Here is a 15,982-nt window from a genome sequence, read left to right on the forward strand (position 1 = left end):
CACAATTCCGGGATGACAGAAATAATGCACGACAGGGCTATTCTTTCAACGTAAATCGTGACCAAAACAGACACCACCCGTATGACAAACGTTGGCAGAGTAGTAATAATTACAGGGAAAGATCACCTATCCGCGGTAATGACTATCACAGAGACAATCAGAGAAACAGACAATATGGGAACCAAAACAATTATTACCAGGGGAGACAGAATAACTTCAGACGCAACAGTTCAGCGCGGAGTTACGATTCAGGGAGAAATTCGCCACCACGTGACTGACAAGGAAGAAACTACGGAATCTACCGACATGACGACAGACGATATAATCATAACGACAGACGTCAATTTCATCAGAACTGGCGGGATTCTAACACGGCTGGGCCCTCTCGGCAAGGCGAATTTGTAGGTATCCTAATCCCAATAACGACACGCGCCAACAAAGAGACAGACAATGACTCGCACAGCAGGCAGCCGAGTGCGCCAGGTGGCTCAGAGAAAAATAACACAGACGCTAACCTTGAGAAATTTTAGCATTCCTCACCGACGTATACCGCATGATAATTCCGTTCAAGTTGAACCTCTGCGTACCAGGAAGAGTAAGTGTTTACACCACATTCCACATGTAAAACCGTTTATCGAAAGATAATCTGTTTTTTAACTTTGTCTTTGCCATAAAATTTTTCACTTTACATTGCTAGTATGCTTTGTCAGACTTAGAATCTGTTAACATGCAACAATGTTTGAAGTTAAATATCCAGTCAAGAACCAAGAGAGCTTATTTAAACGGAATTATAAATGCATTGTTATAGTGAACACACGACACAGTGTTGTTATTTGTACATTCTTGCTTGTTAGTTACACGATTACGTAACGACTATCAGGCTTACATACTTCGAACATGTACTGATACTGCTAATGAGATTTTAATGCAACATTTTGGTTTACTTGAAAATACATTATGGATTCAAAGTGCTTTCTGAGAGATACCAGATGGCACAGTGGTTAGTTTATGTGATAGCTACACGATTTTATCACGACGCTACTAATGAGTGACAATTTACAATGTTGCTTTTGCAGTGTTTCTGTTTTATATCTGCACAGTTTTCTGTTTTATTCTGGAAAGTAAAACATGTTTTAGTAGTAACTTTTGTGGCATAGGTACAATGATACTGCCTTTTCCGTAGCACAACAATATGTTACAGCACAGTACTTCCTTCATCATGGCAATAAGCGTAATAACTAAGATATCTATACATAAAGCATTTCACTTTTGTTCATCATGAGGTAAGTACATTGACTTCTGCAGAACTTAACTTTCGGAGGACGATAAGTACGACACTTCCACTGAATTATCTTACAGCAAGACGCACATTTAGCGCTGCAGGACACGCATTTGAGTGATTCATTTTGTACTTAAAACATTTATTTTTAAAGATATTTGAAGTACAATGATACAAAGGTTTTCAGTGATACATTTCATTTCATTGCTGTAATCTGTAACACCTGAGGGTATAATTACATTAATCCTCAGGGGGGTACACGCTTACTTTGTGTATCATGTGTTTGGCAAGCACAAGGAGCCCTAGCTAATATGGTATTTGCTTATACAACTTTACACATCGGAACCATATTTCTCTAACACAGAATTACACAGCTATCTGATCATTTAACTGAGAGATAAACATTTTTTTTTGCTACATCAGTGACACATGTTTACACAATTACACAGTTGCGTAACTTCACACTTATGAAATTGTATTTTGTCTGTACTTTGTAAACTGTTCATATTTTTTCGGAACCATTGTGATACTACGAGAGCTTTGAATGATGTGTTTGGTATGAGATCATGATTTTTAAAGTACGTTTGAGGCAGATGACATTATTGAAATGAGCAGAGAATATTTTTTAGGGTTTGAAATTATTGCAGAAAGCTACGACGTTTTTGAGATTTGACTGAGGTGTTATGATGTTATTATTACGACGACGATGTGTATTATGTTGTTGAGGAATGTTTATTATGCTACGTATTTCTCATGATGAAATATTGAAGAAGTGTCGATGAATATGTATATGTATAATGAGGTAAGGAATAATGAGTAGTGTTTAGGGACTCTGATTTGTGGAAAAGGTTGTTGGAAACCAAGAATCGTACTTTAAGAGTTATGAAATGTGTGTAAATGCGTGAATGTATCACAATGCTGGCGAAAATTATTTGGACTCTGTTATATTTACAGGATTTTGTTTCTACAGATTTGTAACGCAAATTCTTAACCTGTGAATTTTTTTATATGAGACTGTCATTGTAGCGGAAACTGGTGTCATAAATATTTCGGTAAGAAAGTTAAGTGACCACCTGCACGTAATGCGTCGTTAGCGGCCAGGTCCGCCAGCCACCTTCAGAAAAAGCCATTAGGTGGTAGAAAAAAAAGGGGAGGCCATTATCCTCGCTCTCGACATTCCTTTGTAGAAAGCATCGTAAATACGACACCCTCAAACTTGAAAACATGATTACACTGTAGAGTTCTTAATTTATGATATTTACTGAAATGAAATGATGAGAAACATTTTATTTCTATTGTCTTGCTAGTTGAAAGATTGTTTACTGCATTATGAAATGCCATATGGCTAGTGAATGATGTTTGACGCCTTGCTTTGCCTATTTTGTTTAATATTTAGTTCCTAGCTGCAGTGCAGCATTGGTTATTATAAAATTTAATATATGTACTAATATCACTATTTTCTGTCTACAGACCCAGTAAAGAATACGTTTATGATATACTTTCTTAGAAAAGAGAGCACAAATAGACATTTCCTTTCACAGGAATTGCATAAATAATTTTTTATTGACTTGGTAACTTTCTTGCAGAGTAAGTTTCTGTGATGCATCACTCTAGTGTTAAGATGTGACATAGGTATTAGGCATGGCCATTTTTAGTGTAATATTTTTCTGCTTGAGCTATGTCATGTTTAGATATAAGTTATTTCATTTTCGTGCTACTGAATTTTAATTTGTGTTACTCTGCTAAGCCAGATTTATTTTTCTTGTTTGCTGTGCATTGCCTCATATTAGTTGTAATGTTGAATTGCTTGGTAATTTAGATTTAATGTAGCTTGCTTTGCAAATTTCCATTTTTAATTGCTGTTTGTATTAATTGTTTTGTGCTGCTGTATTGCCTCGTCCCTTAGTTAAGCATCTGAGCTCAGTAGATTTAAGTTAGCTTAAGAGGGGTAGACTATATAAGAAACTGACTATGGAGAATAGGTAAAGAATACGTTGCGAAGCTATATGAAAAAGATTTGGGCCAAAATGAGTATTGTACACTGAGAAATAATTATATTGAAAGAAATATGAATAGAATACAGAAAGCAGGTATAGATAGGACTTTTTGGGAATAATGATGAATGAAGGGAGATCTCCAAGAAGTAAAGAAAGTTTTGTTTGCAAAATACTGCAGTACAACAAACCCTGTCCTTTCCTTTTGTATTATCCCACTATATGTTTGTGTACCCTTGTGTATTTGTTTTCTTCCTGTCTCTGTGTAGTTTCATAGGATTTTTTCTTCTTCTAATACTAAGCTACATTCACTATGATGAGGAATACTGTTATCCTCAAATATAATTGGCATTAATAATATGTTATTTACCTTGTAAATATGCTTAGACATTATTTATTCTGTTTTGTTTTAATGCTCATGTGTAAAGTTGATGTTCCAAAAGTTATTCTGATCTTTTATGTATCTACTTATCTCATAATTCCTGTAACATTGATGTATATGTTATTTCGATTCTTTTGTAAAGCCTGTACTACAAATGTTCTCTGTATTGTTATGTTCTTTAATGATGTATTTTGTACCTTTGTCATTGTATTTTTATGTTATCAAATTGTAATCGTTACCAGTTCTTCAAATTAAGTATCATTTCACTACACACGATTCTGTTGGCCATAATATATGCACCGTATGTGAGAAGTTGGGACTGTTAGTGTTTGCACGTGTTTTAATAATTCAGCAAGGGACTGGATAACAGCATTGCTGGTTCTAAGGACAATTTCAAAAACTTTGTGAGTGCACAAGTGGTGGTTTATGGACTTGCTATATTGTCCGGAAGACTCTTCGATGGTGATTGTGCACCTGCACAGTCGCAACAGATGGCTGCTGGCGTCTCTACAAGGACTACAGTGGGTCTGCATCTTTGATGACCCACCAGTACCATTATCTCTACAAGGACTACAGTGGGTCTACATCTTTGATGATCCATCAATACCATTATTTCTACAAGGACTGCAGTGGGTCTGCACCTCTGGTGGCCCACCAATACCATAATCTCTACCAGGACTACAGTGGGTCTGCTCTGTGATGACCTACCTACCAATACTCTTCAAAATTTCGACTGACTCTGCTGTGGGTTTGCTCTGTTGTGGCCCATTATCTGTATGCATGTCAAGTGTCAGCACTGTCTTTCCATTGGAAGGACAACACTACTTCTTCAAGATTGCATGGAAATCCACTACTTCCGTTCCATGTGCATTTTCTTCTACTGCTCAGACTTTGAGAAAAACACTACTATTTTACCGTGATGAACGATCAGGACTGTCTTTATAGACTGTGAGAAAATTTGAGCTTTTGACCAACATAGTATCAATAAGTGTGTGCATTTGATTTCTTTGTTATTGTAATTATGAAAAATTTTTTCAAATCTGTATTGGCCACTGCCCAATCCTATTTGTAAAATTTTTTGTGGGGAGCATGGGGGCTATGTAAGTAGGCTGTTTAGGTTTTTTTATTGGTCACGCCACCTCTGTATGAAAATCACTGGATGTGCTGTGTGCAGTCTGTGGCTGCTTTGCATTGTTGTAATACTCGCCATTGTAGTGTTAGGCAGTGGGCTGTGAACAGCTCGTAGCGTAGCGCAGTTGGAGGTGAGCCGCCAGCAGTGGTGGATGTGGGGAGAGAGATGGCGGAGTTTTGTAATTTGTCATGAACTGCTACATATATTATGACTATTAAGGTAAATACATTGTTTGTTCTCTATTAATATCTTTCATTTGCTAACTATCCCTATCAGTAGTTAGTGCCTTCCGTGGTTTGAATCTTTTATTTAGCTGGCAGTAGTGGCGCTCGCTGTATTGCAGTATTTTGAGTTATGAAGATTTTTGTGAGGTAAGTGATTTCTGGAAGGTATAGTTTAATGTTAGTCAGGGCCATTCTTTTGTAGGGATTTTTGAAAGTCAGATTGCGTTGCGCTAAAAATATTGTATGTCAGTTTAAGCACAGTTCTGTATAATTGTTCAAAGGGGACGTTTCATATTACGAACAACTTAATTGGAAGGAACACAGAAAATGCTGTGGAGGACGCTAACCAAAGATTGAGTTTTATTGGCGGGACACTTAGAAGATGGAATAGATCTACCAAGGAGACTGCCTACACTACGCCTTTCTGTCCGCTTTTAGAATACTGCTGCGCGGTGTGGGATCCTTACCAGATAGCACTGACGGAGTACATCGAAAAAGTTCAAAGAAGGGTAGCACGTTTTGTATTACCGCGAAATATGGGAGACAGTATCACTGAAATGATACAGGATTTTGGCTGGACATCATTAACGGAAAGGCGTTTTTCGTGACGACGGAATCTTCCCACGAAATTCCTGTCACCAACTTTCTCCTCCGAATGCGAAAATATTTTGTTGACAGCGACTTACATAGCAAGAAACGATCAACACGATAAAATAAGGGAAATCAGAGCTCTTACGGGAGGATATACGTGTTCGTTCTTTCTGTGCGCTAGACGAGATTGGAATTATAGAGATTTGTGAAGGTGGTTCGATGAACCCTCTGCCAGGCACTTAAATTTGATTTGGAGAGTATCCATGTAGATGTGGATGTAGATAGATGTAGCTAGAAAGATGTTTCATCAGTACAGAGAATTTTCCAAGGATGCATGGTTCGTGATTTATTGTTTGTGATAACAGTTTTCGATTCAGGCACGGTTGTTCAACATATTTGTTTGTGTTGTTTTACCATTAACTCACGACGTGACTTTTCTGTAAAGTATAGTATATGGTGTAGTGTCTGAGACCCCCATCTTTAAACCAAGCTTTAAGCCGTAAATCATTTGAAAATTTAATTTATATTATATTATATTTAGGGTTACAACTATATAGATGTCATTTAAATACTCCTTGTTGATTTTATTGCACTAAAGAAAGCCAACAGTATTTTATTTTTGTATCAAGCGGAAATCACATACTTGTATGAAGCTTTTTCAAAAGTACACAAAACTAACTGTTATAGAACTGAATTTTACGTTCTGAAAAATTATGGTATCTATATAGAAAGCAAATTTTCGCATAAAACTAATTTCCGGGGTTTAAACTTGCATGTAAAAATTGAAATCGGTAGCCAGAAAAAGAAAGGCTGCAAATTATTATTCGGCACTGAGATCTACATCTTTCTTTACCACCACTCAGAACACATTTAATTTTTACTAACACTAAGTATTTGGTTGGAGAAACAGAAAGGTCTTCATCACCATTGTCCTGAAGTTCTTCCTCTGAATGATCCTCTTGTTCGCTAGCAAAATTGTGATTACTAGCTATTGAAAAATCGTTGTCTTCTTCGCCTATTTCTTGTTCTATGTCATTGACATCATTTTCTATCCACTGACTAAAAATTTCGTCGAACTTACAGTGTGTAAAATTGTCACATTCTTGCTAACATATTTTGTCTGAACTGATGAAAGCAGGTGGTTCGTTCACGAGGCGCGGTCTAGAAGACCCCATTACATGTTAACAACATATGTCAACAACAATCAAATAAGGCGATAACGCAACTGACAATATTAATGTGTAAGGTTAGTGATTAAATGAGGGTAAGTGGTGTATAAAATCATTCAGCCATAACTGACCTACGATAGCGACGTGGAAAATTCTGGCGCGGTCTAAGAGACCACACCTCGAGAGTTAATGGTTAATCTGAGGTACTTTGTAAACGTGAAATGATTATTTACTGCACCTCATACGTTGTTCATTGTCCATGGTCTACAGTCAATTTTCATTGCATTATGATGCTACAACACGCACTTGAGGAGTGTTCTATGTAGAGCAATCACATGTAGTAGTATTCAGTGACTGAATACTGCACAATCACGTGCCTGACATTTTACATGGGCAGATCACTGTCGCCAACCAAGGTTCGCAATATGGCAGTAACGACAGTTTGTTGGGCACACTGTATTGACTCGCGGGTGTTATCTTTTATACTGACAGTAGATTGGTTTTAGTTCCACACAGGATTTCTTTCACACGATGCTGCACGTGCTCGCACGATCCGACACATCAGTTTCGGTAAATATAAACTTTGCAGCATCATTAGATTCATTGACCATTGCAACACACTGTTAGAATCGTACTGTTCGCTACTTATTTAATCAAAGTTCATGCACTATGGCTTTCAATGCAAGTGTCTGGTATTACTGATATTGACCTTCGGTTATATTCTGAATTACTTATTACATACCGATCCTTACTTGTGCCACTGCACTGTTAAAGCCACAGCTTTATATAAATCCAGAAGAACTTACTTCTATGAGTCGTGTGTAGATTTCATCACAGTAGTTCGTTATAAAACCTATCTCAGGCGAACTCCTAAATATTATCTACATACACTCCCGGAAATGGAAAAAAGAACACTTTGACACCGGTGTGTCAGACCCACCATACTTGCTCCGGACACTGCGAGAGGGCTGTACAAGCAATGATCACACGCACGGCACAGCGGACACACCAGGAACCGCGGTGTTGGCCGTCGAATGGCGCTAGCTGCGCAGCATTTGTGCACCGCCGCCGTCAGTGTCAGCCAGTTTGCCGTGGCATACGGAGCTCCATCGCAGTCTTTAACACTGGTAGCATGCCGCGACAGCGTGGACGTGAACCGTATTTGCAGTTGACGGACTTTGAGCGAGGGCGTATAGTGGGCATGCGGGAGGCCGGGTGGACGTACCGCCGAATTGCTCAACACGTGGGGCGTGAGGTCTCCACAGTACATCGATGTTGTCGCCAGTGGTCGGCGGAAGGTGCACGTGCCCGTCGACCTGGGACCGGACCGCAGCGACGCACGGATGCACGCCAAAACCGTAGGATCCTACGCAGTGCCATAGGGGACCCCACCGTCACTTCGCAGCAAATTAGGGACACTGTTGCTCCTGGGGTATCGGCGAGGACCATTCGCAACAGTCTCCACGAAGCTAGGCTACGATCCCGCACACCGTTAGGCCGTCTTCCGCTCACGTCCCAACATCGTGCAGCCCGCCTCCAGTGGTGTCGCGACAGGCGTGAATGGAGGGACGAATGGAGACGTGTCGTCTTCAGCGATGAGAGTCGCTTCTGCCTTGGTGCCAATGATGGTCGTATGCGTGTTTGGCGCCGTGCAGGTGAGCGCCACAATCAGGACTGCATACGACCGAGGCACACAGGGCCAACACCCGGCATCATGGTGTGGGGAGCGATCTCCTACACTGGCCGTACACCACTGGTGATCGTCGAGGGGACACTGAATAGTGCACGGTACATCCAAACCGTCATCGAACCCATCGTTCTACCATTCCTAGGCCGGCAAGGGAACTTGCTGTTTCAACAGGACAATGCACGTCCGCATGTATCCCGTGCCACCCAACGTGCTCTAGAAGGTGTAAGTCAACTACCCTGGCCAGCAAGATCTCCGGATCTGTCCCCCATTGAGCATGTTTGGGACTGGATGAAGCGTCGTCTCACGCAGTCTGCACGTCCAGCACGAACGCTGGTCCAACTGAGGCGCCAGGTGGAAATGGCATGGCAAGCCGTTCCACAGGACTACATCCAGCATCTCTAGGATCGTCTCCATGGGAGAATAGCAGCCTGCATTGCTGCGAAAGGTGGATATACACTGTACTAGTGCCGACATTGTGCATGCTCTGTTGCCTGTGTCTATGTGCCTGTGGTTCTGTCAGTGTGATCATGTGGTGTATCTGACCCCAGGAATGTGTCAATAAAGTTTCCCCTTCCTGGGACAATGAATTCACGGTGTTCTTATTTCAATTTCCAGGAGTGTATTTGCTTTCTGTACAGTAACTGTTACTGGTAGTGATTTCCAGTTCGTGTTGCGAAATTGTGTATAGCCTTTTATTTTGACAGTAAATTCATTAATTTAAGGAACCCGCTGTTCAAGAGATTTGCAAGTCTTTGTGAATTAAACAGAGAAGAACCCGAGGAAAGAAAAGTGCCTAACATTACTTTCATTGAACCAACGTCTGAAGACATCGAACTTTGGCAACAATTAAATCCACAGAATTCAAATGCAAAGCCTTTCCGAAAGTTGATGACTTTTCTTTACTTTCCCAGAAAGGAATACACACAGGCATCATTTACTTAAAACTGTTATTACTGAAAATTGCAAAACATTATCTCAGTAATTAGGTACATATTATGTGGAACTTCATCAGAATGTGGCTATATTAAATGGTTCTGTATTCTCTTTAGGGAACACTTGTATCATTCGTCAGACACTTCTGGTCGTGGAGTTGTCCTTGCTTTTCACAGCACACAATTAAAATATCAGGAAAAACACACAAGAATATTAATAAGTAATACTAATTCTAGTTAAAATGCCCATAAATCTTAAATACTGACTTAAACTTTGGTTCTGTATGATCATACTTGTATGCATTTTGTATTTATTTAAAACAATTCTGGTTTCTGAGACTACCAGTAGTTTATACTGTAGAACAAAACATCTTCTCACTAACATAACTACATAAAGAAACAACAAAATAATGTTAATATTAAAACAGAAGTAATCATGTCACATGAAAATCTCGTAGTCACTGTATATATCTCTCTAGTTACTGCCTGTCTGTTGGTCCAAGAAACTGCATAGGAAGAACAGCAGGCCATCTGTGGAGGTTTTACTTACATATGATACACGCAACCCTTTCTTACACCTGGTTTTTGTCTCAATCTTGTAAGTACTTATACAATAAGGCACTGAGTTCTTTATTCGTTCGATAGTTAAATGTTCCGATCCCAGGATCCTGTCCTGTAATGCCACTTCTAGATGTTGGATAGTCTCAGAGCCAGTTACATACTTTGTCCTCCTCTTCAGTAGTCAGAAGACTACCTAGATCTGGTACCTCATTACCTACAAAATTGACCTTCACCCTGTGGTAGAACTTACCGTGACTGACTTTTGTTTTAGTGAAACCAGAACTAGCTCCTTACCATCAACTTTCACAAAACACTTTGCTACGGAGAGGACGACCTTTGCATCCCTCTCTAGCAATACCCTGTACCTAATATGTAACTAGCTGAAAAATTATCCAATACGAAGAACGTACCCTTAAGGCACATTACCTGTAACAATTTCAACCTGGGTCTGTCAGGTGACAATTCTTTGATTGCTGCCAGTGTCATCTATTACTCGACAGTTCTTTGGTGGTAATGAGGTAGGTGTGTGCTTCTTACATATTTGCTTATATAGGCTAAGACGAGGGACATTAGTCGCTGTACCTGTGTCTATAATTACTACAGTAGGTGCCTTACCTACTGTGGCATCAAAGGCAACTTGAACTACAGTATTCTTTTGGTCTTTATATGTGTTCGTATCAGAGAATAACTGTTAATGTATCTGAGTCATTGTACATCTTTAAATTACTTCGTTAACTTGTATTATCCCCTGCACAGTTCCCGACCACTATTTGAGGGCACAATTTGGCTGACTTATAATTCTGTTGTTACAGTTTCTAGATTTGCATGTAACCTATTGAACTGAGCAGATTGTTCACTAACTAATCGTCCGAAATCCTCACTGATTCACTGTTGGCTGTAATTTGCACCTCTTTTTAAGTTGCAAATTTCACTCCATCCTCGCCGTTTGTTCCTTCGGTAGGTGAACAAAATGTTCATTCATGTTAGTTGTTCGTTCCTTCACGAGGCTACCAGAATTTTCTTTCAATTTCTGTTGTGTATGCTTAGTAATTGGTACCGCCTGTTATTTTTTGTACTAACAAAATTTGGTTTTAATATTGATGCTAATCCTTTATACAATTGAGTAATGTAGTCCGTAATTCAACCTTTTATTCGAATTCTCCCGATAGTTCAGCGTTACTTACTCGTGCTTGCAACTTTTGATCAGCAATTTGCTGCTCTATAGCATTTAATTCCCGTCTGCATGTATGTATCTGTTCCGTATTTGTGGTAATTTTTCCCACTACTTCCATGTACATGAATTACGCCTGAATAACTGACTATAAAATCTTCACTTATTCTCACCATTAAATCTACCACAAAAGGAATACTTCAATTCGTTAATACGGAAAGAAAAAAATAACAATATAACGACGACTCGACATGATGCTTTTTGCGCAACACTAATATACAAATTCCGGTAAATAAAATGTCACACTCTTTTTTACAAATCACAAGAAAAACATGGAAAGGCCACGTTCATCTACTTTTCAATCCCTGACTCTGAAGCACAGAAATTTTTGTCTTGAACTATTGCTTCCTTAGCTGATGTACTTGATATTTTGAATTCTTATATTTTCTTTCCCTCGATATTTTACTTTTTATCCTTGTTTTGATTTTTCTATTGATTGGAGGATACATGAATGAGAAGACACATAACAGAGTAAGCCCTCGTCTGAGTCGCTAGTTATAACGTTACTGTTACTTGCCATCTGCTTTATATTCTGAATCTAACAATCAAGAGTATTAAATGTTTCTTGAAATTATTGGAACTCTGTCTTTGGCGATAACGTGAAAAGAAGACTGGAGCCTATTTATATCTGTGGTTTATTGCCACTTACTTTCGCGAAAATCAGGAATGATAATAATACTATTAACTTTCACTAGCTTTAAAACTACAAAATAGCTGCGGCCCACAGTTAGCTCGGAAACAACTGAAGCTCTGGCAGGAATAACGATGAATGTCACATTTTAATATTAGTGAGATATCTGAATTTTAAAGTTTGAAACGCTTCATTACCTATGAGTGACAATAGGAAGACAATATTAGCAATATGCTAACCTCTGGGTTCTGACAATGTAATGAAGAAGTTCCAGAAATCTCTGCCCGAAAACAACGGAGAAAATGCAACCGTGAGATGTCAATGACCAAACAAAAGCAGGAACATCGATGATTGTACTCCAGATCGTTCACATGTAACTTTATTTTATGGCAGTTAACACCATTGAACACGTACGCCTGTAAAACGCAAGTACCATAATTTAACACTGACGTGTAACTCCACCAGTTTAAATCTCACGGTCACCCATAGTGCTGAATCTTCTAATAGATGGCTTTTGATTTATTTGTTGTTAGAAGTGCGGACAGTTCCTGAAAACCAATACCAAGAAAGTTTGTAGAGTTTACTGTTGCATTAATAGTAGTCGTCGTAGTAGTAGTGTTAATAGTATTACTAAAAGTCTATCAAATATTCAGTAGACATATCTACAAATCATTATTTTAGGAGCGAAAAGGGAATGTCCGTCCAGTAGGCTGGTCCCAGTAGCGAAAACTCTTGTTCCGGGGGCTTGATTAACTCTTCTTATGCACGTCTGTGATTACCAGTGTACCCCACGAAATGTTGTAGCTTCCAGACCTCAGTCAACTAATGCGTGGCTGCTCCTTCTCTACCTTTATTTCCTTGAGCGGTCTCGAAGGTACAGGTAATCTCCTTTTGTATAAGCCGTTAGGTTAAAAGAACGATGTCCACTGCAGAAACATTGACTGGCATTTATGGCAAATTGAAATGGACACGGTTGCACGCCACTGGGACGTATGACGTCATACCAGTCTTTTGGTCCTCCGTCGGAGGGATATTAACCCAATATTCTTGTCACTCGCGAGCTAAGAGTAACGTGACAATTTACTTTTTTTTTGTCAGAGCGGGACGTTTGCAGAATTTAGGAAAAAACTTTTTCTACTATTTATAATTTATTCAAAAACTAGGACATGATAACAATGAATAATTCATAACCAATTTGAATTAATCAACGTCAGACCGCAGTTGCAAACACATTTGTTTTATATTTGTCGGCGGAGGAAGTCAATTTCAAAATGTTGTCTAATTTTCAAGTAGTATCATATGATTTATTGATGTCAGTCTTAGTAACGAAAATGGCGACACTTAACTGTACTATACCACTTGTCCATACCTTATTCATTAGAGAAGGAACTCTTTTCACAGGTGCGTTATTTCTAGGCGAACGTAAAACGTATTCAGTAATTATAAGAAATTTCGTACAGTTAAAAAAATGTCCCAAATAGCTCTGAGCGCTATGCGACTTACCATCTGACGTCTAAGTCTCCTAGAACTTAGAACTGCTTAAACCTAACTAATCTAAGGACATCATACACATCTATGCCCGAGGCTGGATTCGAACCTGCGGCCGTAGCGGTCGCGCGGTTCCAGACTGAAGCTCCCAGAAGCGCTCGGTCGCAACGGCCGGCTCGTATAGTTCATATTGTTATCACTGAAATGTGTGAACAACTCCACCAAACGGCCATAAGTAGCAACATTTTTAGCCTTCCAGCTTGAATTTTTTTCATCTTTGACGTAGTTGTAAATAAGCAAAAACTCATCGAATACGTCCGTATCTTGGTTCAAGTGGCTCTGAGCACTATGCGACTTAAGTTCTGAGGTCATCAGTCGCCTAGAACTTAGAACTAAGGAAACATAACTAACCTAAGGACATCACACACATCCATGCCCGAGGCAGGATTCGAACCTGCGACCGTAGCGGTCGCCCGGTAGCAGACTGTAGCGCCTAGAACCGCACGGCCACTCCGGCAAGCCGTCCGTATTTTGGTCGCAGCTGAGAAATCCCTGTGTAATCAGCAAATCCGTCACATAGGTACTTTCGTCAAGGTTGCCCATTAAAACACTTCCAAGTCTGCACTGGACTGACATCATTGATCCAAGTATTCTTTGCTAGTCTTACAAACTTCAGCCACCGCAGTTTCTACACCTTGAACAACGGCGTCAGTTTCTTATACTTTTGTTATTAGATTATGGACGGTGCGAGGAAAAAAAAGTGAACTCTCTTTACGTGCCAAATTATCTCAGAGACGCTTAATTTCCTTTGTAGATTCTATAGCAGAAACGCATTTTACTTCAGTTTTTAATACCGTATAATGGAAAGTTGCTGCCCGTGCATGCAAAAAGTATAACCACAATTCAGAGGAGAGATTTTCGGTAAATATTTTTAAAATATTTACTTGTCGATGCTCAGAATATAGTTTTTTAAGGGTTGAAATATTTTTAAATCCTTTCAAGCGCTGGCGCTAATGCAAGCCACCTGGTTTTGCTGTAGCCCAACAGTTTCTGATACATCGGAAACTTTTTGAGAGCGTCCACTCAAACACTGTATGTGTAAAAAATTTTCAAAGTAATACATCAAAGTCAACAGGGAGATAATCTGAAAGAGTTTTCATCGCTTTGTGAGTTATATGGGCGGCTTGTCCAGTCCTAATGAATTGACTTCCGAGTGATAGGTTCAAATCTGCATAAACATTATTATTCCTTTTTCTGTTCGTTCGTCCTGAATTGCAGTTAATATTATCTCCACAAAATGCCACAATTTTCTTATATAAACCATTGCATCATAATACCTCTTTCATAGACAGCAATATCCGATGTTTCACCAGGCTGCTCTCGAAACTCTAAATCACCTTCATAAGGCAAAACATATCGAATCACAACAGGGAAAAACATTACTGGGCCATGATTTGAAGCATCTATTAATAAAAATATACAGTGGGCTTCACAAACATGCTGTTTCAATTCATCGATCACCATAGGTGCCAGCACATTAACAACAATAGCCTGGGATTTTCAACAAGCACATCTAATTTTTTTCTCAACATTACAGGCACAGTCATTTGAGCGAAAACTGTGGTTTTCTTGAATCTTGTGATATGCCCATGCAGCTACATCCAAATCTTTCGAAGTCGGAAAATTGGTTCTTTTGGAAAAGCAAGCATTGATAAGCTGGAATTAGCAGCTTGATCGGAAAGTCTGTGTTTTTCCGAATTCAAGTGTTTCTCATCATAGCGGGCACCACCATGACCAACACTAAAAGCAGTATGACAGTTTTCACACGCTACAGCTGGTGCACCACTCCTATGTTTCATAAATGGATACTTATTGTGCAAAGTAATAGTGAAGCTACACTTGCGTTCAGGCACTTTTGTAATGTTACAAACACATAAACACGAAATCGTTGAATAAGTTGACTAATTGTGCACGTGCGCCCGAACATTAAAATACTAACTGAATCCAAACAGTTGGCGCATGTCAAGTTCGAACTCGAGCAATATGATTGCCTCTCACTCTCTTGCATGTTGCTCGCTCTCTCTTCTCCACGCCACCCGCGCTGCCGCCGTCACCCTCGCGTTTGTAATATGATGAATATAGGCGGGTAGGGGTACGTCTAATCAATTATCGATTGCAATGTTTGCAAGATCGGGACATTTTTGCTTTGGCTTGGGGCAACAGGACAGACAGCTTGAAAGCGGGACTGTCCCGTCCTAAGCAGGACATGTGGTAACGTTTTGTATGAGTGTCCTCTTTCTGGAAATGTCATCGTAACCCTTTCAAGGCGCTGGCAAACCGTCACAATGTAATGAATAGTATTGACTTCCACGATGCTAAAAAATGGATGTTAAACAAATGTACCGTCTGCTGACGTTTGCAGTACACCAGGTTACTTGCTATATTTGGGACTGGCACATTCCTTTGAATATTCACGGCAGTAACCTCTTCTTCTTCTTTTCTTTCAGCATGCTGTTACCTGCAGAGACGTTTCTTATCATAAAACGATTGGACCCTCCGTAAATGATGTTCCTTGCCTGCTTTCAGACTTTTCGGTTTCTTAGTGAATTGTTGTTTAAGGCCAGGATCATTCATACTTTTATTCTGAACAAGACAGTTTTAAATCTCATGCGTTCATG

This window comes from Schistocerca piceifrons, chromosome 2 (genome assembly GCF_021461385.2).
Source record: "Schistocerca piceifrons isolate TAMUIC-IGC-003096 chromosome 2, iqSchPice1.1, whole genome shotgun sequence".
Lineage (NCBI taxonomy): Eukaryota > Metazoa > Arthropoda > Insecta > Orthoptera > Acrididae > Schistocerca > Schistocerca piceifrons.